General features: G+C 33.7%; 1 long non-coding RNA gene across 1 annotated transcript; it reads right to left on the bottom strand.

Annotated features, from left to right (window-relative positions):
- Positions 1-2,368: 2,368 nt before the first annotated feature.
- LOC141621824 (uncharacterized) lies at positions 2,369-4,596 on the bottom strand. Its single transcript, XR_012532707.1, has 3 exons — positions 4,200-4,596; positions 3,623-3,670; positions 2,369-3,057 (listed from the first exon to the last, which is right to left on the bottom strand). It is a non-coding gene; the product is annotated as an uncharacterized LOC141621824 (long non-coding RNA).
- Between the last annotated feature and the right edge of the window lie 474 nt (positions 4,597-5,070).

The raw sequence follows: 5,070 nt of genomic DNA, 5'->3' as shown, positions 1-5,070 counted from the left end.
AATTAGGGAAGGAGATTAGGGAGGGAGATTTGTAGCCCTCCATTGAGATGTAATCTCATCCCTCCATCCCTTCCATCCAAAGGCCCTTATAAGGACTTAAGGCCTTATATGATAGGAGGACCTTAGAAGAACCCTTCTCTCTCTCTCTCTCTCTATATATATATATATATATATATATATATATATATATATATATATATATATATATATATATATATATAGAGAGAGAGAGAGAGAGAGAGAGAGAGAGAGAGAGAGAGAGCCGGAATTCGGTGAAAACTCCTAAATATTTGAGGATTGAGGAACAATGCTAATTGTTGGATTAGAATAATCAATGGCTGTGTTACACCAAATCAATACCTCAAAAATAATAACAGCCCGACCAATTTAGACTAAGCAAACACCCCCTCTCTCCGAAACCATCTCCCTCTCTAAAATCTGGAGAAAATGAAAATGAAGAACGAACATCACTTTCGAATTTTCAGGTTACTTCCAATCAGTGATTAAAAATTTCAGGTATGATATCTTTCATTAAAACTAGTTAATTCGACTTCTAATTTTTAAAAGTTAAGCATAATTAGAGTTAAGATTGCAACATCGCATTTACATTTTCATGTTTCGACCTATTCGTTAATAAGAATCGTGATCTTTTATGCCATTGATCTAGTTTATTGACATCTCTAATCTATTGGCAGTAATGTGCCCTCTTTTAATTTTTCAAACTAATTAATTTCATGTTAATTTCTACAATTGGATCTTTTCCCTAAAATTCAGAGGATTTGTGTTATGTTTTAACTTAATAACATCATTAATATGCTATTTTCACCCAATTCCACTTGTTTTTAGCGTTATTGAATAAAAATCGATGTGACAACTGTAAACCGTAGGGTTTACGATTTCAGCAATGAATTCTCTGATCTTTAATGTCATTGATATGAATTCTCAAATGTTGTTACCAAAGATGGGGATTTAAAAATCGTTTTTAATTCAATATTGTTCTGTATACAGTGTGATATTGTTATATAGACTATATGATATTGTTTCTAATGACTCGTGATATTTATATTTTACTGGTTGTGATATTGTTTCACAGGAACACAAAATTAGGCACTCTATTTAAAATACTTATAACCAGTGATATTATTTTGTACAAAGAGTGATATTGTTTTGTATAAAATGATATTGTTTATAGGTAGATATGAAATTGAATAACAATATCACACAAGGAGTATTGTCTACAACTAAGTGTGATATTTTATATATAAACAATTTTCAGGATCTAATTATTGTATGTTCTTGGTAAAGTGTGATATTCTTTTTAACGTTTTGTGATATTTTTATATACTGGTTGTGATATTGTTTGATAACATCACAAAAGGAGAGGCATTTAAAGTACTTGTGAAATAGTGATATTGTTTTGTATAAGGTATTATTATATTATTTCTAATAACGTGTGATATTGTGCTATAGTTACGCCCAGAGCAACAGAAGGTTGTTAGGGAGGTGATCTTGTCTATGCTTCCACATGGTGCCCCTGCTCAGGTTTATCCCTCTCTTCTTAATTTTGTGATGTGGAGCCAAGATATGTTGGTGTTAGCATTTGATAAATCTGGGCAATGCAAAGTTGTATTGCCTTTGTGATGCAGAAATCATTTGTTGGAATATTCCATCACTCAACACTGTCTATGAACACAGCTAGCATAGCATATAATCCACTGAAATTGAGCTATTAATTTCCATTAAATACTTGTACATTATGAGGAAATTCTGGTTTCATATCTACATTTCAGAAAATTATTCCTTCAACAAAATGGGATGTTGAGTTCAATGCAGCTCTGACTGTGCCTTTCATTAATAAAATTAAGAAGGTGGCTCTAATTTGTGAAAAGTTCAAAACCCGTCATTAGCAGTACAATGGGTTCAACAATATGTCGCCTCGTATGCAGAATGCATTGTCTATCTAGCATGGGGGAACAAAGTCCCTGAAAACAGCACTCTATTGTAAATTGATACCATCAATGGCAGGAAGAAGGTTTTCATTTTTGCAAGAATACAATGGATGTACAAGGTAGAGACTTCAAAGATTACTCGTAATTTGGATGTGCCTGGTGAATTTTGGTGGACTCACGAATATTCATATGTTTAGTTGTGTGAATTTGTCTCATGGATGTCAGGTTATTTTGTGCATTATTTTACTTATATTGTGAAACCTATTAGCTCAATTGGAAGAGCATGTGCAATGCACAAGATGTGGGTTCAACTCCCATATAAGTTATATTGTAAAACTACATGATAGTTTAGAAAAACACCCATACGTAAATTTGATTTTCGTTTAGAAATTGTAGTGGTTTTCTTAAGTGTTTTTCCATAGAATAACTAGTGTTATTTCAAAGAATAGCTAGTGTATTTAATTGAATACCCAGTGTTATTCTATTGACTAATTCATATTATTTGAAATATTACCTAGTGTAACTCCATTTATAGGATTAGAAACACCCCCCTTTGACCTTACGACCGTAACTAGTCGATTGAGCCACACACATTTAAATTATATAATTACATTATCTCATCTTTGTGGGGTTCGAACCCACGTCTTGTGCAATAGCACATGCTCTCCCTTTTAAGCTAAAAGATGACAAACGAGGGCACTCAATATCTCAACACGGAGAAACCCATAAAATTGTTGAGGAGTAGCTTCCCAGCGGCCCACAAGGAAAATAAAGAGATAGCAAAAGCAGCAACGTCTGACAGCAAATGAGCGGCATCCGTCAGAATTGCAAGACTGTTGGCCTTAATTCCACCACCAACTTCTACTGACATGAATACAATACCGAGTGCATGGCTATAAAAAGCTTCCACATAAAAGCTGAACGCTCGACATTGTCTTCTGAGCATGCTCCCGCACTTTTGAATTCAAAGTGAACTTCACCGCAGAACTTTTTTCCTCCTTCCTCCTGCAACCTCTTTCTTTCCATTAGCAGCGTTTCTTTGTATTTCCACAATGTGTGTCATGAGAAATTTGTACTTCCATCTCAACACAAGTTCAGGATTCAGGATCTACCGCATAAAAGAAATTACTGTCATTGTCATATAAACTAAGCATTCCAGATATCTGAAAAAAAAAATCATATTTCTTTAAAATGGAATAAAATGAGGGTTACCACCCACAAATAATCTAGATATTGTTTTGGATGAAGTTTGATATTGTTTATAACTGTGATATTGTTTTGGGTGAAGTGTGATATTCTTTGGTAATGGTTGTGATACTTCACTATCAAAGGGTGATATTGTCAATCCCAACGTGTGATATTGTTAAGTAAATCATGTGATATTGTTTCTCATAACGTGTGGCATTGTTTCTAATAAATTGTAAAACTTATAAAGATACATTGTTTATTAAAAAGTGTGATATTTTCTACCTTATTTCAATTATCTTAACAATGTTAATATACTAATACCAGGGTAAGTAGTGAGCGTCGACCGGCAAATGGGTCACATAAAATTTTAAGCCTTTTTTGTGCTTAATTTTCATGATATTACTTAGTATTCCTTGTGATACTGTTTTGTATAACTTGTGATATTTTTACTGGATTCACGGACTCAAATCTATAGATAGACTCACCAGAGCATATTGCATATCGAGTTGTACAGATGAAATTGGTGTCGCAAACTGTTAAAATAGAAATTTGTCTAAGAACACCAACATATATCACCAACTTGGGCACTTGTACTATTGTAAAACAATTTGCTCTTGTTTTCTCGCCCAGAATAAAAAATTAAAGCCATATAAGAGTAATCAACCCCGATCAGGGTGCTTGTTTCCTTCAATTTACAAAACGAGGAAATGAAACTTGTCATGTCATGTAGCAGATATGTAATAAAACCTAGAGTTATGAAAACATATCAACAATACAATGTAAACAAACAGGAAGTAATAGATTTATGACTATTTAAGTAGCACATGTGCAATAAAACCTAGGGTTATGAAAAAAATAAAAAATCGTACCAGGCAAAATTAAATTAGGAGAATTAAAAATTAAACATCAAAATAACAATAAACCTATATAAATTTCATAAATAAGACATAAAATCATAAGAAATGAAGTACGATTACTACAAATTACAAATATAATTAGGAAAAAAATAGAATTACATGAAAACGAAGTTGAAATTACAGATAAAAGAGAAAGTAAACGTACCTGGCATCCCGATTATGATTCAAAGAGTATGATCATTGATGAGAAATAGACGGATGCGAAACCTAGAGTTGAGATTCAGAACGGAGATTTTAAGAATCTCGAAAAGAGAGAGGACGTAGATAGAGAAAACAATTCAGGGAGATTAAAAATCTGAAAATAAGGAGTAAGAGAAGAGAGAAGGTAGAGAGAGAAGCAATTTTAGGTGAGAATGAGGAGTTTGGCTGAGGAAAGGGGTTTATATAGGAGCGCGGTAAATGACTGTCTTGCCCTTAACGATCTACGCTCAATAATGGACGTTGGATCTCTTAGATCTAATGGATGGTTTTAATCCTCAATCCTCAAATATATAACTCATACTCACATGATCTCATTCCTATATATATATATATATATATATATATATATATATATATATATATATATATATAGAGAGAGAGAGAGAGTGGTTCTTATAAGGTCCTCCTATCATATAAGGCCCTAAGTCCTTATAAGGGCCTTTGGATGGAAGGGATGGAGGGATGAGATTACATCTCAATGGAGGGCTACAAATCTCCCTCCCTAATCTCCTTCCCTAATTGTGTATAACTCTACCTAATTGTGTACAACTCTTCCACCATTCTAATCTCCCAACTCACTTCCTCATTCACTCATCCTCTCTCATTTCTCACATTCACTCTTTCTCTCTCATTTTCTCCCACCCTCTCTAAACAAAAAAAAAACCCAAACTGAAACTAAAAAAAAACCAAACAAAAACAAAAACAAAAAAAAACCAAAAAAACCACCCTTCCACCACCATTCACCACCACCATACCGTCCTCCCTCCTGCCACGAACCACCCCACAACCGCACAACCAACAACCACGAACCACCC

The sequence above is a fragment of the Silene latifolia genome, chromosome X, assembly GCF_048544455.1.
Source record: "Silene latifolia isolate original U9 population chromosome X, ASM4854445v1, whole genome shotgun sequence".
NCBI classification, from domain to species: domain Eukaryota; kingdom Viridiplantae; phylum Streptophyta; class Magnoliopsida; order Caryophyllales; family Caryophyllaceae; genus Silene; species Silene latifolia.
This window is presented reverse-complemented; position numbering and strand designations above follow the sequence as displayed.